At 45.9% G+C, this 26,701-nt stretch overlaps 1 protein-coding gene across 4 annotated transcripts in view; it reads right to left on the bottom strand.

The window, feature by feature from the left end:
- PASD1 (PAS domain containing repressor 1) overlaps positions 1-26,701 on the bottom strand; it is a 103,021-nt gene that overhangs the window by 49,575 nt on the left and 26,745 nt on the right. For 2 of the 4 annotated variants that reach the window (XM_077186130.1, XM_077186134.1), the window contains exon 1: positions 5,169-5,770. The exons of 1 other annotated variant lie outside the window; for it this stretch is intronic. The gene's annotated coding sequence lies outside the window, so the exon portion shown is untranslated. Of the gene's footprint in view, positions 1-5,168; positions 5,771-8,148; positions 8,501-26,701 lie in introns of those variants that run through there. One more of the 4 variants, XM_077186132.1, reaches the window with a different exon arrangement.

Genomic DNA, 26,701 nt, shown 5'->3' with positions numbered 1-26,701 from the left:
CTAATGCTACAAGGAATCTGCACTGTACATTTTCAATGTCTAGTGTTGAGAGGAACTCAGGTGTGGGAGAAAAAAGATTCAAACCTGCAGCAACAGAGAATAATATTTCTTGCCTCATCTCCCAAGAAAACAGCAGAAGACTTGATACATGGGGTTAAAAGTGTAAACAAACAAGATCCATTCTCCTTTCAAGCATACATTAAAAATATGACTACACTGTAGAGCAAAGAACTAATTCTGCAAATGCAATTTCCTATCTCCAGGAACACTCTAATTTAATTGTATAACCTCTTTCATAGGATTGTCAAGATCTATCTCAAAACTACCCTAATTGAAAGACTCTTATGCAACTTCAATCCTTGGGTAGATACAAGCTTTCTTCTAATTCTCCACCCAAATTTATTCATGACCAATTTAGAAAATTTGACCTAGTGCAGATGCTATCTTTTAGCTTATTTTTTTTCCTGCCCTCTTGCTATATAGTGCCAATTGTGTGTAAAATACCCCAATGTAGCCTGTCCCTTCACTGTTTCACCTGGCCAGAGCTAAAGAGATGATGCTCTTTAACCTCACTTTGTACTACAGATGTGTTTGTGTAACCACATCTCTCGCTCTCCTACTGCTGGAATTTAATGTTTTCTTGGCAGGGGTGTCTGGAATTGTGCAAAACATCAGTAAACCACTCCAAAAACATTGTGGAGCTCTTGTACTGACACCCTGTATGATGATCTGTACAATGATTGTTATCACATTGCCCTGAATTTCTCACATTATTTTCCTTTGGTATCCAAGGACATCAGTGGTCCCCTTCCCAGCTGCATCTCAGTGCTTGCTCCCAGGTATCTTCTGAGCAAACAGTGCATCCAGATCTCTCCCTTCTGTCATGTACAACTGATGAGTTCCTATTTCACACTGGAAATTCTTGTTACTGGTCTCCATGCTTACGACTTTACTTGACTTTGCACTCAGCACTATTAAATGCCATTTTATGTCTATAACTCCCAATCAACAAAGTCATCTAAATAGCTTTCATGTGATAATCTGGCCCTCCTCTGTACTGACAATTCCTCCCAAGTTTTTGTCATCCCACACAGCTCCTGGGCACACACCCTGCACACAGGTCAGAGTGGATCCATTCAGCAGGCCCAAGCCTGGTCCCAAGGGAGCAGCACCACCAATCTCCCTCTGTCCTGGTGACTTTCTCTGAATATCTCTTTCCATTCAGAGAGCTTTATTTGCATGCAATGGTTGTATCTTCTCTTTGGCCAGGTTCTTTTCTGCCTTTCAATTCTTGTCTTGAACCACCATCTTCATTTTAAGCCATAACATCCTGTGGGGCATGGTATCACATACTTGGCTTTAGATAAATGACATTCCTACCCTACCCCATCTAAATAATCTGTTATACGAAAAAGATGTTAGATTAGTCTAGCACAATCCATCTTTGATCAAATCTTGTTGTAATTTACCCTGCTTCCTCATTATTTCCATGCCTAATTATTCTTTCCTACAAAATACGTCATAAGACGCTGGGTACTGTTGTGTTCAAACCAGCTGGCCTAACATTTCCTGCATTGCTTTTTTATTTTCTGAGTCTCTAGGGACTCCCTGTAAAGGACACAAATGCTTGCCCTCTTCTGCATCTGAAGAGCCATGGGAGAGCCTTGCTGCAAGCTTTGCAAGCCTTGTGCCACTGCTTTCAGTATTCCAGGACTGGGATTATTGGCACTTCTTCATTTGTCTCACCAAGATATTTAAGTTTTGCCTGTTTTCCCTGGGTTTTTTTGAAACCTTTGCTATGAATAGCTTTCACTTGCCTGCAGATTTGTCAGTAATTACATTCTGTTCCAGATTCTACAGAAGGTTCTGCTTTCATGAGAAAGTTGTGTCATTATTTAGAGACATCAGTTCCCCTTCCAGTTTAGGCATGTCTAATTTCAGTTCTGTGCAAATTGACTAAGTGCAGGTTTTGGTTGAACCCAAATAAGCTCATTTGAACCTAAATAAGAATGTCCGTACACAAGGTCACATCAGGTTAATCAAATCACTTTAAAAACAGACTTAAACTGAATTGGTGTAATTTCCCCATGTAGGCAAGGCCGAACACAATAAAGGAATATGAAATAGGTCAAAGTCTCTCATTAATTGCACACACCTTTGTGGTTTGACTGAATCTGGTGATTCTGAGGCTGGGCAGATGTGCAGCCAGCACGCCCAGCTGTGCACAGAGCTCCTGCTGGGGCCTGCCACCACCTCAGCCTCCCTTAAATCCAGGCTTAAGTGAGACTGGAGTAACAATAAGTAGGGTCTTGTAAGACTTTTCTACAGGGACATTGCTCCTTCAGCTTATAGGACACAGGACATATAGGCCATATTCTTTTGGTCACACCAAAATAGCAGTGCAACAAGGCAAAAAACCTAGAATGGCCTCAGCCTGGGCTGAGGATGGGACAGAGCTGGTGGAGCTACAGCCAGGAAAGCTGATCACCAGGGCCATTGTGGTGGCCTGAGCATGGCCCCAGCTGAGCCAGGACTCACCCAAAAGAAGGGGGTCATCCAGGTCCTAACAATAAATACAGTTGTTTACCTGCCTGACTTCCCTGACAGAGATTTGTAACTGAAATGGTAGAGAGGTCTATCATTTCAATAATACCAAAAAGCATTGGTTCATAATATTTTGGTGTTTGTAAGCTTTACTGTTCTGTTTAAAGCCGTATCGTTTCACTAGGATCTGTAAGTGTTCCAGTACAAGCCTGAATTCAGTTATTCTAATATAGGCACACAGCTTATTCCTCCAGTCTTGAAAGAATGATCTATGCTGGCATTAAAACCTTTGTACCATTACATGTGAATCTTGGGAGGTTGAGTAATTTAGGACAAAACAAAGCAACTTCTGTTCACAGACAAGCCCTGGCTCCAAACTGTAAAGACATCCTACCAATATTTTGATACTACTAATGAGCAGAAGTTGGATTTGACATCAGTATCTCTGCAATGTAATGCCACTTCCTCTATCATGAGACTTTAATTATGAACTACTCATTTGCTAATTTTAATCTTTAACTCTGAGCTATTTTTGTGTACTTAATGTATGTCTTAAACCAGAAAAATAATTTAATACAGATATAGTTTCAGTGGCTAAAACCCAGGAACCATCACATATCTTACTAAAGTTTGCAGTTTATAAATACATTTCAAACCAATTTAACTTTTTCCTCTAAATCAATTAATTGTAATCCACAACTAGGAACAACCAGGATAAGTGAGCAGCAAGCAATCGCTCCTAAAGCCATGATCATTTTTCCTATTACCTCTTCCAAAAAAATTCTAAAGATTTGGTACTACACATGTTTAACCCAAGAGAAACCAACGCCTCCTTTCCACACAAATTTCAGTTTTTGGGTTTTCCTGGAGCTTCCTGTCCTCATTAGTGCCTGCTGTGTTTCTCAGGGCTCCATCAGCTGCAGAGTCCCAAGTGCAGTTGTTCTGGTCCTCCCTGGTGCAGCACTGACACTCAGGCTTACTCTGATTAGCACATTACAGGAGAATGATCTAGTTGTTTGGGTTTTTTTAATACAGTTTCTAAAAACCCAAAATCCAATGTATTTTTCTGAAATACATGAAATTCAGTCAGAATGTATTATTCTGACTGAATAACTATGGTGAGGGACTGCAGCCTAGGAAGTTAATAAAAATTACACAAATTCCCAACCAAAACACCACATTGTCAGACATTCAGTACCAGGGCTGCACACTGCGTACTCTTGAAAGTGTCTGCAGCTTCAAACAACATCCCTTACATCTCTGAGAACTGTGAAGCCTACACATCAAATCCATGAAGAGCTAGCTGTCTCTTTAAGCCAAATTCACATTTCCAGAGCTAGGGATTAGCCAGCAGTGATCCAGCAAAATAAGGACAGGGGAGCACCAGCATTCTGCTCAAAGAAGCAGGAAGTGACTCCGAAGATTTTCTCATGGATACACCAGAAATTCTCATCCCTCTAGTGAAATCAGCACCACAGCTTTCACTGCACTCAGCAAAATAAACTTCAGCTAATAAATAACCCCACTCTCCCCCAGGCAGGTAAGGCATGGGGCATTTCAACATCTTTGATTTCAGGGCATTATTTCCGGAGCTCCCTCCTGCTGAAGGGGACAACTTCATCCACAGATCGGGGTACTTGGCACTCGGGTGCCAGTTCTGTCTCCGAAAAGGGACTGATGTGCTGGACTTCTCCAAAATCCACTGAGCAGGGACCTGCCTGCCTCCTGCCCTCGGGGACTGTGCCACTTCACAAAGGACTACAGCAAACCGCGTGTGACACCTCACTGATGAATCACACAGGGCTCAGCTCCGACCTGCGCTTCCAGTGCGAGCTACCCAGAGCAATCACTTCACAATTTCTGCCACTAAGGACCAAGGCGTGGAGTTACCATTCACAAATCCGTGGCTGAAACATGTGAGGGACTTTCAAACCCTTCTTATTTCCCCACTTATAATGTAAACATTCTATAAAATCAAATGACACAACAACCCTGGTGGGAAGAATGACTTTTCCACCTGGATTTTGGATGCTGCCTTTAGGTGCAAGACTCATTTTGGAGGTTTTTCTCCAGCCTATTTCAGTCAAATACATTCCACGAACAACGAACTTCAAGACAGAACGAGAAGGCTGCGATCAGACCCATTTCAGTCTCCTGAAAATCAGCTTCCCCTCAATCCCAAATCACCGCAGCTCTCAGCGGCGCTCAGCCCGTGGCGGCTCCGAGCGCCGCGGTCCGCGGGCGCTGCGGGACGGGGGTGCCGGTGCCGGCTTCGGGATGCGCTCCTGCATCCCAGTCCCGGGGTCCCCTTCCCGCCTGCCCTCTACAGCCAGAGCCCCCCCGGACACCCTGCGCTGCGTCCTCGGCCCGTCTTGATGGTCCATGGGTCCATGGATTTTTAAAGGAAAAAACAGAGGACTTGCGGCTGTCAGTTTTCCTTTTCAGAACTTACCTGGGACCATCCTGACAGTGTCCGAAGGTAGGGCGGAGCGGCGAGTGCCGCGTCCCGGCCCTGCAGCGGGGGCTTTTCCCACGGGCTGCAGGTGCGGGTCCCCTCCATCCCTCCCTCCCTCCCTCCCTCCCGCCTGACCCGGCAGGGTTGGCGGCCCCACGGCCGTACGTACCGCCTAGGAAGATGCGCGTCCCGGAGCCGCTCTCAGTGCCATGCCCAGCCCCGGCGCGATGTCCCCCCGGCCGCAGGGGTTACCGCTGCCCGCGGGCTCCCGCTGCCCGGCGGTGACATGGCATGAGCGCGGCAGGCCGGGGGCAGTGCCGGGGATCCGCGGCGATGCGCGGCGGTGGGCGCACGGGGGGCGAGGGCTGCGGGACTTGTGAAACTCGGCTGTGGCGGCGGCCGGTTGTGTAACGCGGCGGGCTGGGCCCGGCCCCCGGCACTGCACAGGCGCGCTGCTTCCCCGCCCCGCCGCCACCGGCACCCGCCGCCGGCCGCCGCGGGCAGAGCGCGGGGCGGAGCGGAGCGCCCCGCACGGGAGGAGCCGCGCACCTCGGCGGGCGCGGGGCCCGGACGGGGCCGGGCCGGTGGCGCGGGCAGCGGCGGTGCCGTGCGCCGGGAGGAAGCGGCGGAAAGTGGGTCACGCCGCCGATGCGCGGGTACCGGCCGAGGGCTGGCCGCGGAGCCCTGCCGGGACCGGCCTGTCCTCCCTCCGTGCGGAGCGAGGCCCGGCCCCGGCTGCCCCGACGGAGCCGCAGCCGTTCTGCGCTCCCCGCCAGGAGCGCGGCACCGGCTCCCTGCGCAGTACGAGCTGTGCCCTGACGGGATTAGTCATCCCGCATCGTGAGTCACCCGTTTAACATTTGCCGCTTCCTTCCTCATAGGTTTTTTGGTTTTTTTTTAAATTCCCTTTCTCCGGTGTAACTGTTTACCCTCCTCTCCAAGGACAGCGGGCAGCTCCTTTCCCTGCCCGTGACTACAGAGCCGCAGCCGGCGGCAGGAGCAGCGGGGTCCCGCCTGCGCTGCCACGGTGTCCCCGGACAGTCGGGCTGGGGCCGCTGCTCGGAAGTGCCATGTGGTCCTGCCCATCGCCAGAGTTTGGTTTATGCTCCTCTAGTATCTGGAAGCAGTAGGTACCAAATCTGGGGCATTAAGACTCTTCTGGAGTCTCTTCCTCTCTCTTCTCAAGGCACCGCCGGGTGGGGACCAGCGCTGCGCTGGGAAACCGCTGGTTGACGCCACAGCTGGGACGACTTGGGAGAACATCGCTGGGTCCCTGACTCCGGCCCCGGGCTACTCCAAGCAGCTTCCAAAACAGAGTGCACTCCCTTACCAGCAAGTTAATTTTTGGGGTCCTTTCCCCCCCTCTCCAAGCAGCTTCCTCTTGGAAAGCTGCTCCTTCACCTATGCAATGCTGGGGGATCTGCTCCCTCTGGGAGTATGTTACTGCCTAGTAGCCCTTTCCCACAGCTGGCATTCTCACCGCTGGCTTTCTTTGCTCAGCCAAAATTCCTGTTCCTCTCCCAGCCCTCGTTCTGCGGGAGGAAAGGGGCAGGCACGCAGGCAGCCTGCACGGCCCCATTCCCACATGTGCCTGTGTCCCAAAGCACAGCACGGGGGACAAAAGCACAACCCACAAACACAGCAGTGGACAAACGACTTTGCTATGGGGCCATGAGGTTTTTGATATGAACCTGATGCCAGTGAGGAAAGGAAAGTGATGTTACAGCAATAACCCTGAGGGACATCAGCTGTTATTGATGAGCACAAGTAAAAGGGCACCTTTGCACACAGTTAATATTTCTTATTTACTTTGCTATCGAAGGCAAAGAAAATAGCTTGGTTGTGCTGCCTGCCACAAGTGGCAAATCTCTTTTTCTCACTTAGAGTGGGTCATGCGAAACACAGCAACCCTTCCCTCATTCATGTGGTAAAAATCCTTCCTGCTCACTTTCAGGCAAGACACCAATAGATGTCAAATGCAGTGTTTCTCTCCACTTTTACCTGGGTTCAGGTGTGCCTCTGCAGCCTGCAGTGCAGCCCTGTCCAGCAGGAACCATCACCAATGGGATGGATGGATGTCACTGCCTCCCTACATGGACATGCAGATACACATTTGGGGAAGTAGATGAGGAATGATGAAAACATCAAACTCTGTGTCTGAGGCACTTGAAGATTCAGTACCCACAGACGGATGGGTGGGAAGCACAGGCAGGCAGGATGTGGCCCCAAAGAGGCTGTGGCAGGTTTCCCCTCAAGGTACAAGTGCCACAGCCATTGCCCTGAGCTGTGCTAGCAGCTGGCCAGGGGTGCTGGGACACTTCCTTGGCCACCCCCCGTCCCACAAGTCTGACAGGCACAGGAAACAGCATCAACACTGCCTTCTAATAAAGCAAACTGTTCAGAAATACCACTTTACCTCATAAAAACACCATTATTTGCTGACCAGAAAACATGTCTTATTTGAAGTGTTCCAACACCCCTGCAGCCCCCGGCAGGTAGAGCTAGCAGGCTGGGCAAATACAGGGGCCTCTCCTCCTGCAGCAATGGTGAAGGAGTTTTCATATCAATTACTTTAATTATCTCGTTTAGAATAACACACTTTTCACCAAGATCTTTCCAAAAGTTAAGAAAGAACAGGGAAACAGACATTTCTGCCACTGCAAAATTCACACATTGTTCAGCAAGTTGTGGCATTGGGCAGCTTTGGCTGTGCTCAGCGATGGTTGGCATAGCCTCAAATTTGTTTATATTGTTAGTTTTTGACAGTGCTGCATTGCAAAGACATGCCAGCAGCAATAAAACCGAGAGAGAGCTGGTTTTGGCCAGAAAATAAGAACATCAAAGAAAAAAAAAATCTTTGTCGTTCTTGCATATGGTTTTGTATATGTTCTTGTGTGTGAATAGAAGTATGTATAATATACATATTATATAAATATTATATATATATATATATATATATATAAAATAGATACTATGTACTATATATGTAGTATCTATGTATATATATAAATATGTACATATATGTATATTCATATTATATATGCATATAAAATCCAGCCTGCTGCACTCACTCAGTGGACTGGGAGATCCTGCAGCCTGACAGGCACCACTAAGGAGCAACATAATTAAATGAAGAACTAGAAGGATACCTTGAGCTGTATTTTGGAAGATCACACTCCCATTCACCATCCATCATCCCGAGCAAAGGGCTGTCCAAACTAGCTTGTAAATTACACACTGCAAAAATTCCTACGCAGGAAACGCTTGCATTCCTCGGCGCTAAGTCAACAACCAGCCCCGGTTCAGGATCAGGCACCTCAGCCTTGTCTCCCTCCGGAGTGTGCCCAGAAATCCAGCGTGATGTTTTCCCCTTTTCCCACGGCAGTAACCGCGAGGGCTGGGATCACGCAAGCGAAAAGGAAAGAGAGGAGCGGAGATGGCAAAGAGGGGAGAGCAGCCTTGCCTTGGTCCGGAGCGCTGTTCCTGCCGGGTTCCGCGGCGGCCCCGGGCGCGGCAGGGAGCGGAGAGCGGCAGCGCCCACCCCGCGCTCGCCATCGGAGGGTGCGGGCGGGAGCCCAAGGCAGGGACACAGAGTTAATTGTGTCAGCGCTATTGCACAACACTGTTGCCTTGACACTGTGTCATGTAAAGATTTTAAACTGCCTCTTTATTAGTCATCCTCTATTCATTTTAATTGTGCCTGATAAGCAGGGCCATTTCACCTTTGTGTTTTCTGTTCGAGCTTATCGTGTGTATTTATGTCGCCCAAGAGACTTTCAATCTCTTCCTGTAGCGTTGGTAGGTGCAGAGGAATGAGGAGGCATTGCCATCGCAGCCTGCTGGGTTCTCACCTGTTTGCTTGCTACCTTTTCAGAGCCCTGCTCTGCCGGTGTAGGAATTTCCACAGGTCCTTGATCCTGACCCCAAAAATGCTCCAGGAGAGGCTTAGGTTAATGCATGGGAACCAGTAAGAAGGGATAGGCTGATTGAAACGTGCACCTAATTTTTTTTTTTTTTCAGGATCAAGTGCTGTAGGTGTGTGCTTAACACCACGGGACTCACTTTGATCTTCTCCCAGGACAGAATTTTCTATGGATTAAATTCTTGCCTCTGAATTAGGGTATTGGTTATTTTAACAAAATCAAAGCTGGGAGATGAATAACTAATTATTGGATTTAATGCAAAGAATATAGTGAAAGTTTATGGAATATTTTAGTCTCAATTGCAACATAAAAATATACTGCCTGAGAGTTTACCCTCAGTGTGAACTCTGTCCCTGAAATTCCTTATCTAGCCTTATCTCTGTCAAGTCTGAAGTTTCACTGAAAGTTCCTGGAAATAGAGCATTTTCCCTCCTGTGGCATTATGACCTCCTCACCTCAAGCACCCCCTTTTGTGTTTGCTGTGGGAGGAGGAAGGGCCAGGGACGGCGCTGCCCACCTGTAGGAGCAGGGCAGATGGCACAGCTGCTGCCCCGGGACCTGGAGCATGGCTGGCACTGAGGGACTGTTGGCTTGGAGCACACCTCTGCTTCAGGAGGGTTATCACAGTCCTTCTCCACCTGGAGATGGATCTATTCACTGGGTTTATGTAGTTTCACTTTAATTTTCCCCATTTAAAAATGCTCAAAGCTAGAATTCAGGTTTGAGCCAGAATCATGTGAGGAGATGGGTAAAATCCCATTCTCAATTAAGTTCAGAAAAAGGAGCAGAAACACCATTAAAGGCAGAACAAAAAACACATTTACTCCAGTGTGAACAGTATTTCCCCCCTAGCATATGATCTTGCATTCCTGTGGGCTGAAAGGAGCTACTCACTGTCCTACACAGCATCTTTGAGGGCTACTTGGAATATTATGCAACTGCTTAAAAGGATTATGAACATACATGAATGAGTTAATCACCATTTAGGACAAAATTCTGCCTAAGCTTTTGAGAACCAACTGGAATTTTTTCATTTCCATCATCCAGCACCTTATTTTATAGAAAATGGTTTAAGACGGTTCTTATAGAGGCAACAGAAGTACCCAAATTTTGTGTGTATTTAAGGCCCTGTATTGCCTTGTTCTGGAGTAATACCTTGGCCAGATAAATGAATGTATTTATTTGAAAAGCTGAGAAGTGCCCAAGTCATAATTTTGGCCCAGAAAAAGATTAAAGAATACTTTTCATGTGGCTGATCGTACTTCCAAAAATAATTATTGTTTTTGTAAAGCAGTAAAGTGTTCTGACTTAACTGCAGTAAAATATTCTCTGATAAGTATTCTTGTGATCTGTTATTCTGCCTAACTCAAAGAAGGGAGAGGGGAAACTTGCACAAACAAGAGCCTGTCTGCCTTCTCCTGCCCATATCCTTACATGAGAGCATACAAGCTAAAGCTAAAGCTCTTTGACCACATTTTAGCTTGATCCCACAGGATAATGTACCTATGAATTAATTTTCTTTGATGCTTGGTTCATATCTTCTGGAGACTGCGCTGAAGACAAATTCAGACTGCTGCATTTAAATATGGGTTAAGTCACCTCTGATTAGTATAATCAGCTACCAAAGAGCCTCTTGAACAGGGTCAAAAAATAGAAACTTAATAATAATTATGTTAAAGGCACAAATCCCACTGAATTCAGCAGGCAGAGGACAAATGAGCAGAGGGAGCACCAGGCAGCAGCAGCAGCTGCAGTATTGCCTTTGGATGGAGCACAGAGGAAGAACAGACAAGTCAGTGCAGAATTACTGTCCATCATCTGCAAGTGCATCCTTCCTAATGAATCAGTGGTTACTAGTTAGCACATGAAATAATCCACATTGATAAACACTGATATTTCCTATTAATATTTAGCTGAAATTTATTCATACGAGGTGGTAACACTTTAAAGCTACTCTCTGGTACTTGTCCATTCATAGTTACTTGATCCCATTCACAGCAGCTGGAATTGTGTAGGTCAACTATTCCTTGCACTGAAGGTTTCCACTTTCCCCCTTGGGCCTTTACTCAGGGCACATGCAAAGGTAACATTATAATCTTACAGTTTTCAACATATTGGATTAGAGCAGCAGCTGCTGACACCAAGATAAACCCAATGGGCTTCTGGCCAAACATGCCAGATGGAAAGTTCCCCTGGTCACCTGGACTTCCTACTCCAACCCAGAGTGTGAGCAGACACCCAGTTTGTACCCGTGGGTGACAAAGGACACCCTTGTTGGGAAGGCTCTGCTGTACAGGAGCTGCTCCATCCATACCTCCCCATCCTTCTCACAGCCACTGTCATTCTCCTCCTCTGTTGTGTCTGGACTGGGCTATTTCCAGAGGGATCCCAGCTATATCCTAATCTCCTCCCCAAACTGGGTAACTGGGTCAGAAAGTGGCATTAGGGTGGCTGTGCCTTGCAGGCAGTTCCAGAGGCTCCATTTGCCCCTTTGCAGCCCTCCCCCTGCAGACCCACCTGCAATGGGGTGCTGAGAGAAGCTACTGCTGATTTCACTTGGTAAGGAAAGCAAAATCTTCCTTTTCATCACCAAGTGCCCTGAGTGGCCCTTTCCCACTCTTTCTGTACAAGAAGACACTAAAATCAAGATTATTTAAGATGGATAAGGATGCAGCAGAAAGCAGACAGGGTATTTGTGTGGAGAAGACAGTGGGGTCGACACTTCTACCACATCCTGATTGGAAAACACTGAAAAAACAATACAAATCTATCTGTGTAGGTACCTGATACCATGCAAACTCACTCACCTCAAACAACCACTGTGGAAAGGCCAGGCATAGTTTGACAGTCAGATTATGAACGTCAAACAGTGGATTTTTAGGCATAAGCTGTGCCAGTGGTTCTTTAGAAGAACTAAGCAGACTGAGGGTCTCAAAGGACCCCTGACAACACAACCCAGGCACTGGAAAGGACAGAAGCCTGAAGCACAAGCCCCAGGGCAGAACTCCCCAAACACCTTCCTCAATGGTCTGTTAGGATACACAGAAAAAAAATAAATATGTGTCCTTCATTCCCGCACCAAAATCAACATGGTTCTTGGGTAATTTCCACTGTTTTCCTTCTGCCTTTCTTTAAAAACACTGAAACTTTCTAAAAAATTTCCTGAATGCATAAAAAGGGTGGATTGATATTCAACAGAGATTTTGCCCAGGGAGCAGCATGGGCTGAAAGCCTCATGTGTTGCTGAGGCTGTGCCACTCTGCTCATACCTAAACAAAAGCAAGTTAAATTGCAAGTCTATGAGATTTTATCACTGTTTTACCACAAAATGATACTGAAATGTGCCAAAAGATATTCAGAACTGCGTGGGATGTTACTGCACTCTCTACTCACAGAAAAGCACATGGTTTTTCTGGGCACAGGGGAGGTGCTGAACACCATCAGTGAATTGATGATGGTACTGGAAACTAGTATTATGTGACAGATTTTGTCTACAAGCAGTATTGCAAAAAGTCATCCCTAATAAAAGGAAATGAACCTCTGGCTCTGATTTTCCCTGGGGAAATCAGGTTCATTATACAGCTCTAAGCAATGGCATTTTTGTGGGTCTATAGAAAATGAGTATAGGAGACAGTTGGAATTTCCTCATCTAAATGGGAATACCAAGATCAGTTTTGGTCAGGGCTTGTGATTGGAGAGGGGAGCTACCTAGTGAGCATGTTTTCATGAAGGTCAGGAAGTGTTTTGCAGAAGTAAGACCCATGAACAACGAATTGCATTTTTGGTCTTTGGACTTGGCTCCTTACTTGGCCCAGATATGGAGGTGATCATGAGGGCAGTTGTGTACTGCCACACTTCTCACCCTGACCCCAAATCTCCACTGCACCCCTGACTGTCTGAGAAACAGCTTCAGGTTCTCTCCTCATTAAGAAACCCCCTCTCACTTATGCCAGGAGAGCATCTCCTGGTGCTCCTTGTCTGGCAAGCCAAGCAGCACCTTCCCAGCACATTGCAGGGAGCCAGATGAGCCTGATGAGGTTTGTGGTGTGGATCTGTTTTTTTCAGATTTTGTTTGGTTTTTTTAGTCTTTTTTTTTTTTTGTGTTTATTTGGTTTTGGTTGTTTTTTGTTTGTTTGTTGGTTGGTTTTGGTTGGGTTTTTTTTTTTTTGATGGGTTTGGCTTTTTTAAATTTCAGCACAGTATGCAAACAATATAGTTCTTCAGAACACAGCCTGAGGGCTCTCAGAGCACTGGAAACCACTTTTAGGAAAATTCTAGCTTACAACAAGCTTTGTTTCAATAAAGCAAAAGGCTGTCTTTCTTTGGACCATCATTGCTCTCATTGTGACATCTAGTTTCCCTGAATTTTCATCCTTCCCATGTCTATTTAACACATATGCCTGCCCTTAACCCTGGTGGTGGTGCTAGTTTGCAGAATAAATAATTTCAGCTGAGGAAAAACACAAGCAAGAGACCTCAAAAATAAATGTTTAAAAGTGCAATTTTTCTTTGGAGCTGCAGTCCTTTCAGTGGCAGCACTTTGGGTGACCTGCATTAGACAGCACTGGCACAGAGCACTACAAAAGCAGCACTCCCTGTGGGTTTGCTGCCTTGTCATCATCTCCTTCAGTGAATTCAGACACCGTGCAGCACCACATACCCAGCACAGATAGTGTCACTAGCCCAGCAACTGGTGGCTGAATCATAATGAAACCACGAAGAGGAAACCTGTCACAAGCCCAAGGAAACACTTTATTTCAGTGGAGTGTTTCATCTCCATACAAGGGCTGACGTTAAGGAAGCTGGTGAGAGAATTAACTTGTGCCCTGGTCACTGAATGTAGCTTTTTATGCAGTTATTTACTGCATAAAAAGTTGATGGTTCTGTTGCCATGGGAAATAGGAATACTTGCCATGACAACTGCAGCAGAATGTGGCACATAATCCACATAATGCACACAGAGCATCTTCCAAAGCAACCGCTCCCATTCATACATCCTACAAAATTCTGTGTCCTTGAGAGCAATTCAGTGTGTGTTTTTCAGGCACAGTGGTTAATCTGCACTTTACTGTGGCATATTTCCTTGTGTCTAATACTATTTATTACTTGGCTCTTACATATCCCTTTCAGTAATACATCTGAAAGCTCTTTGCAAAGGTAATTCCTACAAAAACTTCTCTGTTTATCTTACAGATGAGAAATTCAGGCAAAAAAAAAAATCACATGAGTCTTCACAGAAGAGCAGGATCAGGACTGGTGTTTGTACCTACATCACTCGGGCCAGGAACAGGAGCATTACAAGAAGGTGGGATGAACTCTGCAGCCAAAATCTGCACCATCAGGGCAGAACAGCTGCTGGGGCAAACTTCAGTGAGCCCAGGGAATCTGTGCCTCTGGTCAGACAAGAGCTACACGCCACAGTGATCTCCTTGAGCCCTGGTTTGGGCTGCACCTGGGGGCTGCATGGCTGCTGGACACCGTGGGCAGTTTGGGCATGGAGGGCACGCCCTGGGCCAGCCAGAGCACTGCAGAGAAGGGACTGTGCTCCCTGTAACATTCTGTTCCAGAAGATGCTTCTGAAAACATCTTTCCCCATCCACACAGTGGAGCTGTGCATGCTGCTGCTGATCAGAGCTGTGAATGGGGAAAGATGTAGCACGCTAAAATAAAGCACACAGTAAAATAAAGCACACAGTAAAATAAAGCACACACTGTCTTTGCTGAGTTCATCCTGGTCACCCTGCAGCTCCAAGCACCCTGCAAACCTGCAGTGCCCTTTGGCAGATGGGTTTCCCCATGCCAGAGCTCGGGCTGCTCCCCAACAGGCACAGCCAGTGACACAGGGCGAGCAAACGCCACCAGCTTGGGTGGCCAGGCTGCACTCACTGTATCCTAAGAGCTCACTGAAGCCCTGCCATGCCTGGTCCACTAGTGGAGCATGGAGTTTTCTAAAATTATTTGCCTTAAAGTAAGTTCTGGAGGGAAAAAAAAAAAGAGAAAACAACAAATTGTGATCAAGAGTTATGAGTAACCTGGAACACCAAGAATGTGCTTGGAGTAAATATGTGACTGAGAAAACTATTACCAACCCAGACAATAATTATTCTGGCTATTTACCTCTTAACCTTGCCAGACACGTTCAAAAGTGCATAATAAGTGACATCTCTCCTTTATCACAAGATTTAGCCTAGAGGGAAACTCTCTCCCTCCCTTTGAGTTCCCGACGTTAACGATGTTGCTTTTGGCTGTGGATCCATTTGCCTGCTTTAAAAAACAGCCCTGACAACTTTTTTCCACTGTTTAATTTGTGTAGTCACAGTAATTAAATATGAATCTTCAAATATTGCTTGGCATGTTGCAGATTTATCATCAGTCAAACAGTCTTCTGCCCATTTTCATAATTATTACTGTTCAGATCAAAATGGTTATGTGCTGAAAGACTGTCAATTTTCTCCTTTTAGTTAAGTTCTCAGTTGTTTGCCCTTTTGGCAGTGCTGCATAGAAATTATGTTTCATAATTAAATTAATTTTCATTCGCATATGGAGGCAATAGCTTCCTTTCCAAATTTTTTTGGTATTCTACTTGAAATTGTTTCTTAAGATATAAACTCCAATACATACTGCAGGGAGCCAACATATCCTTCAATAGCATCTTAGGCAACACTGCTCATGTGCAGCCCTGAATGAGTAACAGCACCATATAAATCACCTGGATATTTCAGTTGGTTATGGTGGCCTTGATGGCCAAGAAAGTTTTGCTTGATTGGTGTCTTTAACCCTCCCTGCTCGTGTGGGAGGTAAATTTTGCAAAGAATTAACAGTGACTTCAGGCCTTTGCTCAGACTGAAGGGTTGGGTTTTTTCCATCTCCACGTTGAGCACTTTTACATAATGGCTGCCACCAGCTCTGTGTATTTTCTTCAACTTGTATTCCCTGGACAGACCAGCTTTGCACTAAAGAGGAAAGATGACAGGAGAAGTAATTTTGGGCACCCACAAACCCTGGCAGGAGCAGCCTGTGTGATTTCCATGCCTCAGAAGTGCTGGGTGAAGTGTTGTCCATCCCAGCTCCCCAGGCAGGTGGCTGACAATGTTACCTGTCCATCAGTCATGCTGTCACACAAGCTGTTCTCAGTCTCTGCAGCTGTTCATGCATTTGTATCAGCTCAGAAACCTTTCTGGCTGTCTTCTCCCTAGTAAATAAATATGCAGCTTCTTGTGAACAAAGTCTTATCAGATTGCAGAAGCCCCTTAAGAATGGTTGAGGTATGAGAACTAGTACAAAAAAAGTTGCAGACAAGCTGAAATACTTAAAGTGGTAAGAAGCCCCAAAGATTTTTTCACTAAAAACCAGTATTTCATTCTGGAGGGGCAGATTACACTTTCATCTATAAAGGTGAGAAAGGAACAGGCTGTTCCTGTTGTATGTGCCTTTCATAAGCCCTCAACAAGCACACTCTGTGTCTCACCCCCCTGCAGATCCTGGGTGCTCCAGGTGGGTGCTGCAGGGGCTCTGCAGGAGCTGCTCAATGCATTGATAGTGCTGAGAGCTCAGGGGCCTCAGTGATGGCACCAAAGGAGAAGAGAGATTAACAACATGACCTTTATCTTAGGAGGGAACAAGGAGTTTTTCACAGCCATGATTAAGCCCAAGCTTTTAGTTTAGCCACCTGTGTATGCCAGGGACTCACTGCTGCTGCCTGGATGGGAGCAAAAGCTCTCCTGATTCACCCAGGCCTGCAGCTCCTGCCCTCCTGGTGGGAAGATGCAGCACATGGTCCCATGCAGCTCCTGAAGTTCTCAGCACATGGCTCAGGGTTTCATCACAGCCCCTCAGAGCTGGGAGAGCATTTCTTCATTTCACAGAAGTCAGATCCGTCCTTTCTGAAAAGCAGCTTTCATCACAGATTAGTGACTGGGAGACTACAGCTCTGGATGGGTTTTTTAAATCTTCATACTCAGTACAGGTCAGAGTTGCAACTGCTGGTGAAGATGGGCAAACCTCAACTTTTCAACAGGTTTCCTCTAAAAGAAGGATTTACATTTTGAGGTGCTGAACCAATTGACTTTGTAATTTCCTGCTGGGCACAGGCAAAACCCATTGCCCACATGAACATCAGGTGCTTTGCTATCACTGATCCAAACACACAGGGGCCAGGGAGCAGTGAAATGATCTCTGAGGAACATCTCCTCCTCCTCCTCCCTCCATGAAGGCCTGGAGATGTCCCTGTGCATGGCCAACATTCAGCTGAGTGTTTCTATTTCAGGTCTCAGCTGCTGGAGCTGGCTGGAGCACTTGATCAGCTTACCTACTGTCTTGCCAGGATCAGGGCTTGAATGAGGGCAAGCTGGCTGTGACCCAGCCCAGATAAGCCTAAGGTTGTGCTGACAGACTGGGAAGAGAGGGAGCTGGGAGAACTTCTGCTCTCTATGACAATAGCTTGCTTTTTCCTGTTCAGATTTCCACACCCAGAGACCTCAATGTACTGGCTTCTGCTCATCAATTAATTATAAGAGGAATGAAAGATGGTCTAGTTTTGTTGGGCTGCTTTTCTGGACCAGAAGGTGGAGCCCATTCTTTTGAACATGGGTCTTGGCAAGTCATCTAGAGAGTGGATGTCAGAAGCTTTACCAGGAGCAAGGCAGGCTTTCCCCTGCCCAGGCCAAAGCAGGGTTTGGTGTGCAGCTTCCCCTGCCCACAGTGGCTGCAGCACTGACACTCTGCACAGTTACAGAAAGAAGATGTAAAGTGGGTAGTGGAGTGCTGGAAATGTGGGTATCCACAGGACAGATTCCTCATCCTGAGGCTGGCTGGCAGAGCCAAGGCATCCCAGATAGTGCTTATTTGTCATCCTTGGAAGAATAATTTCCTCCTTTGTGTTGCTTTTCTGCTGTTCCCAGCTAAAAGGGATGGCCCTTTTAGAAGGGCCTGTTGTGATGGAACAAGGCTTTAAATGAAAAAAATGTTGATTTAGACTACAATTTTTTTTAACCAAAAGGGTGGTGAAACACTGACAGGTGTCCCAGAGAGGTGGTGGATGCCCTGCCCCCAGGAACATTCAAGGTTAAGTTGGGCTCTGAGCAAACTGATCTGGTTGGAGATGTCCTTGCTCAGTATGGGGGAGTTGGGCCAGATGACCTTTAAAAGTCCTCTCCAACCCAAACTATTCCATGATTCAATGATCCTGTGACTTAATGTCTTTGTATCGTGACCTTTCCTCACTCAGACAAGTGTAAGCAAATGAGCATTTTGCTCGACCTAACAAACAAGAGCCCAGACACAAATGCTAGAAATAAATGTGGAATTTTTCACAGAACAAAATTGCCAGGGTGGGACTCAGCCTTGCCATGGTGGCTCATTTCAACACAACCTCTAAAGCTGAAAAGAGCTGCCTTGGAGAGTGTTTTGGAGTGATATGCACTGCAGCCCAGTAAAGATAAACTTTGCTTAAGTCTGACACTGGTAAAAATAAAGCTGAACAAGCAGGCAGTATTTTTTACCACAAAAATTGTATTGCTTACACTTCCCAGAGGGTGAGGTGTCTCTTCATTCATGAAGTCTGGTGGGGAGAGAACTAAATCACATTTTCTTAAAATCCTCTCAGAATGGTAATAGGAGGGACCTTTGCTTCCGTGTCCTCATAAAACATATAATGGGCAAAATTTTAAAGAGAAATAAGCATTTGTGACTATCAATTCTCTTCTAGGAGAGAGAACTGTGTGCTGTGAAGGACAGTCTCTCTCTTAGGCTCCCCTGCATTTGGAGCACTGGATTTTGTTTTTTGGGACTGCAGGGCATGAGCTGTATTTTAAGATTAACTTGGAAGGTATAACCAAGGTTTTCAGCCAGGTAAGTGTATGACTGCATCTTATGTGCAATATAAAATGGGAGTAAGTAGAGCTATATGCTCCAACTGAACAAAAAGATAACAGAAACCTTCAGGCAGAATTCTCTTCTTACATCTACCCATGCTGCACACAGTGATGGCAAAGAACAGCATCTTGTGTGCTGCTTGCAGGGAGAATGCAGCTTGAAAACAGATGCCCAAAGCACATATCTTAGATGAATATATTTAGCCTAGAAGTGTTTCAGACTGAGAAGTGATCATGCAAAATACATTTTCCTTGCCAGTATTATTTTAGTAAATAAGGAAGAAAATATTATCCTACTTACTGTCATAGATAATCTGGTTAAAGTGGGGATGAAGGTGTAGCTTTGAGTGTGCATTCATGGGAAGTACTGTGACATGTAGTGTACTCTAACTTTTAGATCTTAATTCCTGGTTCTGTGGTTAATCAATTGAGCAGAGCTTTCAGTGTTAATCCTTTTTGGGGGAAAGGAACAGCTAAACTCCAGGAGTTTGAAACTTCTTCAGTTAGTTAATCAGATAGAATTTTCAGTGAAAATTATTAGGTGCTAATTTTCAGTGGAAGGTGATACACAAAACTTCAGAGGGCTTCAGAGGGCTCAGGAATTTTTGCTGCTAAACATCCCTTCACCCAAAGCCAGGAGCCCACCTGCAAACCCAGACCACTTTCATGCAATGAGGACTGGAGCTGCATTTCCTTTCCCCTTTCCAGGGCTCTGGGCTCTCCCTGTGCCTGATGAGCCAAACTTGCTCCCCAGTTCCACTGAGAAAAATGATTGTGCTGCATGGGGAAATTCTGCCTCCCTGGGAATCCCTGCCCAGGGGTGGCACTTCCCTTGCTCCCTACCCTGGGCTGGCTCCCAAACCTGGCTCTCTGAGCTGCCCCCTGAGCCTGTGGCACAGTGTCTGCTGTGTGCAGAGTGCCAAGGAGGGAAAGGGTTTGCTTCATGCCAGAAAACCACTTGTTTTTGCAGGCATTTGAGGCATGGTGTGCAGGTGGGGTTTGCAGTGCTTCACCTGTGCCACAAGAAAGTTGCAGAGTTTGTGTTTGGACAGATCTATATCTGCACAGAAGACATCATGATGAAACAGCAGGGTGAGGGACTGTGGACAAACCACCACATGAGCCATAAGCAAGTGGCTGCCAGCTTCACATATTACAATATATCACTTACTGACAGGCAAAACTTCCCTCTCAGGGCCACTTGTTTATTCTCTAGGATAAACTCCTGCCCTCCATGAGGATTCTGTAAACACTTCCTGGGTGGGGAAGCAGCCATCAGGAAGACAATGATGACACAATATAATGAAAACAATTTAGGGATTGCTTAGCACAGAGTGAAGAACACAAGAACTCAGCAAGTTTGAAACACTACTGTAGTAACGAAGAACACAAGCCAGAGGAGTCTTTTCCTTGTGGTATCACTGCAAAAAAGCTTCCCATCTCTCAGATGGCTCTGTTGAAGTCAGTTTTGCACTGGGAATAGCCACTGGCAGGATGACAGCCTACACTTTGTTCCTTAATCTTATTGGCACATTTAGTTGGCATGATTTTGATTGATACTAGATCTATTTATAGCTGCAATCTTGAAGGATGTGAAAGTTCTAAGAAGAACTTGCAAAGTCTAGATCCATGAGATTTCCTCTCATTTTTTTTGCTGTCCAAAATTTCTTTTGGAGCCTTCAAACATCTCTGACCTCTCCAGGCTGAAATTTGGAGGTAGGATGGCTCCATAAATGCATTGGGAAATAACACTTAGTAATGGACAAGCCTGAATCAATGTGTCCTCTCAGCTCCTTTGGGATGGGTGAGCCAGCAGAGGCAGGAGTTGCACAATTCCTGATTGCCTGGCTGCAGCACTGCCCCAGTCCAGCGTGCAGGGAGGTGCCTGTTTGTGCCTCTGTAATGGGGGAAGTGTCCATTCTGAATCAAATCTAAAAACTCTTTCTCAGCACTCCTGGGACACAGATGGTGATGACTGTGCCTGGTGGCCTCAGCTTGGCAGGCGGGTGGGACCAGCCCAGGAAGGAGCTGGCCCACAGGAGGCCCTGCAGCATGGCTGGGTAAGAGCCCCCTCTCTCCTCAGCATCCCTGACTGTGCAGCTCTGCATCCTGGTGCCTGATGGCAGCTGTTGCTTCAGTAATAAAGTGCATACAAGTAGCCTGCTGAAGGTGGATGGGACTAATGGGGGCCCAGGTACACTAGCCCTATGCACAGAAAAAACTGAAGCTGGTTCTGAAGCAGCAGAGGTTACACACTGAATAATTCATGTAACTACAGTGCAACTCTACCTTGACATGGATTTCAAGCCAAAAGTCAGTAATGTTTTGAAGGGCCTTAATGACAGGGGAGCTTGGGTTCTCTCTGTAAATCACAAGAGGCTGCATCCTTCAGAGAGCAGGGTTGTACGTGCTTCTGAAGAAAGGAAATTGTTGTTTTTTGGAAATGTCACACATTACTTTCGCCTTTTTAAGCACACTGAGATACAGCCAGAGAAAGTACTAGCTAGAAAGAAAATTATGACTCTGTTGGATAACTGTCTGGCCAATAAGATCTCCATAAAGAGTTATTCAGATATGCCCTGTTCACAACTATCACTAACTAATTGCAACATGACTATCAGATCACCAGGACTGTATTGACATGCTAGGAAGTGATTATGAACACAGAGCTTCCTCAGAAGCAAGGACTGTCCCACTTTTCACAGTGATGTTGGAGACCAGAAATCTCTGTGGAGCTCTAATGGGCTGCAGGGGTGAGCTGACAATAAGCACTCTTTAATTAAGCTCTTTGAGAAAGTCAGGCTCCCACTGGGCTTGTTGTGAGAGCAGCAAAGCTCCTGATTTATAGCAATTCAATGCCCAAGCTTCCTAATACTGATGTAGGACACCAATCACCAAGACCTCTTCAGTGTAATTAAAGGCAGGATGTGCTCCTGGCTGCCATATCCCAGCTCTGAATGGGAATGCAGTCAGGGGTATTCCTGGAGCTTGTCCTGTAGCTTGCATGGTCTATGCTACACAATAGGTTGGACTGGTGATGGTAAAAGCTCATTCAGCTAGAAAGGGGGAAAAAAGGAGTGATGGGGTGATAATTCAGGATCTATCAAGTTCTGACCACAAACTTGCTGCAAAGTTTTGGGAAGTCCAAAGTTTCTCTTTTCCTCTTTTAAATCAAGTGGAAAAAAATAATGCAGGGTTAATTAGTCATGGCTTGATTTTCAGAAATGCTAAGGAAATTTCAACTCATTCTTGGCACTCTTTATCTTTGAAAAGTAAGGCCAAAGAGTGTTCTATTTCTTGCAGCATTTCCTTATTAAGAGACGATTGCCCTCACAAGCTAAATCTACCTTGGCCATCTCATCAGGGCTCTGGGCATTGATGCAGCCTCTGCAGTGCCTCCCCCTGAGCTGCTGCTGGAGCACACCAGAGCATGAGATGTGACTGCTGGCCACCCCATTGTCCCTGTGTGAGGTACCCGAGGAGGGGCTGCCAGTGCCTCTGGCTGGGGCACATTTGGGCTGGCCACCAGCACATTAAAAATCTGTCTGCACTTGGAACTGCCCTGCACAGGGGGATCTGGTCTCTGATGAGCCACAAGGATCTGTGCAAATTGAATTGAGAACTCCAGCTTTTCCATGCTGACACTCTCATAATGCCTTTATGTGCTAAACAGGAGGAGTCCCTACTCAGAAATGTTCCTTGTAGGGAATATCAGCCCTTTGTGCAGCCAAATGAGCCCTAAGCTTCTTCTTTGGCAAGCACAGCTGGTGGAAGGTGTGGACACTTTACCAACCTATGCCTTTTCCAATCCCTCTGTCACTCTTGCTCCTCTGCAGACTTTCATCATCCTTCTTGAATTAAAGGCTTGTATGAACAGAAGTAATATTACTTAATATCCCTGACTGCAGTCCTTCTAACTAATGCACTGTGACTATCAAACTGTGACTCTTAAAATCTCATCCAGAGCTCTTACTTTCAATCCTGTGAGTTTGCCTTCCCATCTATGTATTTTGATGCCTGATTCTCTATCAGCCCTACCCACATGCTTGCCACAGGCAGCTATTCCCTAGGTATTACCTTACAGGGCTAAATAAAAACAGGAAAAAAATAACTGCACAATTTCAATCACCATTACACTTGCTTTCCCACCAGAAAAAAAAATTGTCAATGTTAAAAAAAAATAATAATTTTTCCACTTTGGTGCAAAAATACCATAGGAAAGAAAATGCCAACAATAAAATTGAGGTACAATTACAACCCTCAAGGTCACAACAGTACTATGGCCAGTGGGACTCTTGTGGGTGAAGTTACTCCCTGTGCAGAGGCCAATCTGAAGCCTTTGTCACAAAAATTCTTCAAAAACAGGTTCTCAGCAGCAGCTAGGTTGCTCTTTTACTCAGGATTGAATTTCAGTCTGTGTGCATATCAGATGAGTAAGATTTGGTTCAATGAAAGAGTCTGAAGGGAAATTTTTTTTTCAAGCTGTGTGATGTGCAAAAACACTCAACCCATCAAGAAGAAAGACATGAGAAAAACAATAGATACCAGAAGCATAAAGGAGGAATAAAGACATCCTTTGGGATGAGGCAATGGAACACGTGTGGGTGGAAAAGCACACAGGAGAAATATGGAAAGTATTCAAAGAGAAATTGCTGTACACCAAATGGTTATGTGTGCCATTGAGCTATAAATACTTCAGGACTGGAGACAAGGGTAAAATTTATACAAGAAAGTGGAAAAAAATCATCTGATGTAAGGTGAAGTTCTCTAAAAGCATAGGGAAATTGAAAAATTTGAGGTGGAAAATGGAAAGAAAGACCAGTTAACGATGTGAAGAGAGCAGGACCAAAACCACATTTGGTTCTTACATATATGGCTGTGTGTTTACTAAAACCTTACTGTTCATAACCCTGCTGTCACTGTGAAAGAGTATTTCAGAAGCAGCTGCATCACAAAATCCCAGACACCCTTCAGAGCCACCCTGGCAACACCTCCTGGTCATCCTGCCCACCTCCCATTGCTTGTTGGCTGCACCACTGCCCCAGCACCATCCTGCACTCCCCTGCTGAGGGTCCTGATGCTGCTCTCCTGTGTGCTCAGCACCAAAAGGACCCAGTGCCTCCCTGAGCCTGAGATCTCTGTTTGCTCAAAGGACCCAGTGCCTCCATGAGCCTGAGATCTCTGTTTGCTCAAAGGAGCCAGTGCCTCCCTGAGCCTGAGATCTCTGTTTGCTCAGCACCAAAAGGACCCAGTGCCTCCCTGAGCCTGAGATCTCTGTTTGCTCAAAGGAGCCAGTGCCTCCATGAGCCTGAGATCTCTGTTTGCTCAGCACCAAAAGGACCCAGTGCCTCCCTGAGCCTGAGATCTCTGTTTGCTCAGCATCCAAAGGATCCAGGGCCTCCATGAGCCTGAGATCTCTGTTTGCTCAGCATCCAAAGGATCCAGGGCCTCCATGAGCCTGAGATCTCTGTTTGCTCAAAGGATTCAGTGTCTCCATGAGCCTGAGACCAAGCAGAGCTACAAATCACACCCCCAGTGCCAAGACTGGGTTTTAGAATCATCATTGCTAACTGCACACATTTCTGCTTGCCCAGCAGCAAATACCTGTCTATTGACCCTTATAGGCAGGAATTTTGTGTCCCCAGGTGATGGATGTGAGTATACAAATAAAATGTTGCAAGTCCTGTAACTGTCACAACACACTGAGAACCTCATACAAGACCCGTGCCCAGAGGTGTGAATAACTTCTAGCAAGGGCAACCATGGGTTACCTCAAGGAATTCAGGCTCCCCAGGGCAGGATTCATCTCAACCAAACTGAATTATTTAAGAACTCAATGCTTAGTCCCAGGTAATTGTGCTGACTTGTTTCTAGAAGCAGTGGAGGAAGAAAGGTTCCTTCAAAGGCTTTGACTCAGAGGCACGAGCATTGCTTGCAACTTCTCTTGCCATAGCAGCTTGTTGGGCAAGGCACGGGAGGCTGCCCAGTGACTTCAACCCCATTGCAGGAAATTCTGTTTTCTGGAAATGGTTGTGCTGTTGTAATATTTTGGGGAGGTGTGTCAAGAGCTGAGAAGGAATATTTTACAGAAGGGGCTGAAATGTACCTTCAAACCCCCTTGAACCTACCAGAAGCAGCTGTACACTGAGGCCCTGTGAAAGTTCATCCCAAAAAGAGACACTTTGCCATCACTGTCCCCTCACCTGGGGCAGGTCCATGCACTGTGTTTGGCCATGCAGGCTCTCTGGGGGAGGAACAGCAGCCACACATGCAGGGCTGCCTTGCCCTGAGCAGCACCAGGAGGAGGCTGAGCTTGGCTCCCCGCTCTCTCCTCTGTCCTACTTGCTTTGCTGTCATTACATAAGCAGCATTTGCCTGGCTCCTACTTTCTCGTTTGCTTTGCTTGTTCTCTGATTTTTAGGACACTCTTTTGCTCGAGTTACACTGACCTCTTTTGTGAGAGAGGGTGCGATATTTTCTGACTAAAGCCTCTTATCTTTAATAACCCGGCACATTTACTGTCCAAGTCAATAGTTAGACTTGGGAATTCTTTTAATTAGGAAAGCAACCACTCTAATCAATAGTGGAATCTGAAAGCCCCATGTAACAGAAAAGGAGCTGTGCAGAAATCCACAAGCAAGACAGACACCCACAACAAGTATCACATTCATTTTCTCCTTTTCATTCAGCAGTGGAAAATATGTGAACATATTGCAGGGCACCCAAATGACCCTAAACACAGTCATCTATGAGAAGTTCTGCTTTAGTTATAGTGAAATAAAAAAATGACAGCATCATTAAAAAAAATGTGTACCAGCTAATAACTTCCACAATTTTCCCTCCACTCTGGCCACTGTGGTTAAACCATGCAGCTGTGGGAGACTGTCAGCAGCACAGTGCCTTATCTGCCTTGGCCAGGAGCTTATCAAACACAAGCTGAGGGCTTCCTTCTCAGATGTGTGGCACAGGTGGCAGCTGATGCAATGGCACAGATAGCCAAACTCCCAGCCCAACCACCTGGCATGGGGATGGATTTTCTCTTTAAATCATGATATGCCCAGGTTAATTCAAAAGCTAATTTATCCAGGATGTAAAAAAACTTGTAATGTGGAGGGCAAGGAAGCAGAAGACATATAGTGAAGGGACACAGGAGAGAAATGGGTTAAACCAGAAGGTAACAAAATGCACAAGGTACAGCTTGGTCCAGGGGCCCCCTCCTCACCCTGCACAGGGACACAGCACAGGAACACAGTTTGCTCTCTGTGTGTGTCCTAGGTACATGTTAGGGTACCAGAGGATTACTGTAAAATCTACTTGCCATAGGCTCCTATGGAAAAAAAATCTGTTCCCCCAACTTTAAGCTAAGCAGCTGCCAGGCTCCTGACTGGCAAGGCTGAACACAACCCCTGAGATTTTGCTTGCAAGCCCTTACAGAGGACAGCACTGGTTAGTGAGTGCTGAAACCCTTCTGCACCTAGCCCAGCATGATGGTGCTTCTCTGCTCAAACAGCATGGAAGATTAATCAGATGTTAAAAATTACTATTCAAAAGATATTCTGTGACATAAATACCCAGACTGACAGCAGAGCACTCAGCAACATGTCCGAATCATTTTCCTCTTCAGGAGAGGAACAGAAACCGCTTCTCAAACAAATGAGAAAAGGACTTTTGTTTTGCTTTGTTGCAAAGGAGAATCAACTGATGATAGCAGACATTTAAAAAACAACCCCATGCTTAATTATAATCTTTCTGGAGCAACCAGGATGGCTTCAGATTATTTTACATAACTGTGTTAAATCCCCCCTGAGAATTATTCGCCTCCTACACTCCAGGGTGTCTGAGCTTAAAAGATGGCCAGTTATTTAACAGGCTTGTCAGTAGCTTAAAAAATGTACCAGCACTTGCTG

The sequence above is a fragment of the Agelaius phoeniceus genome, chromosome 14 (assembly GCF_051311805.1).
Source record: "Agelaius phoeniceus isolate bAgePho1 chromosome 14, bAgePho1.hap1, whole genome shotgun sequence".
Lineage (NCBI taxonomy): Eukaryota > Metazoa > Chordata > Aves > Passeriformes > Icteridae > Agelaius > Agelaius phoeniceus.
Note: the sequence above shows the minus strand (reverse complement) of the source record. Positions and strands in the feature narration are given on the sequence as shown.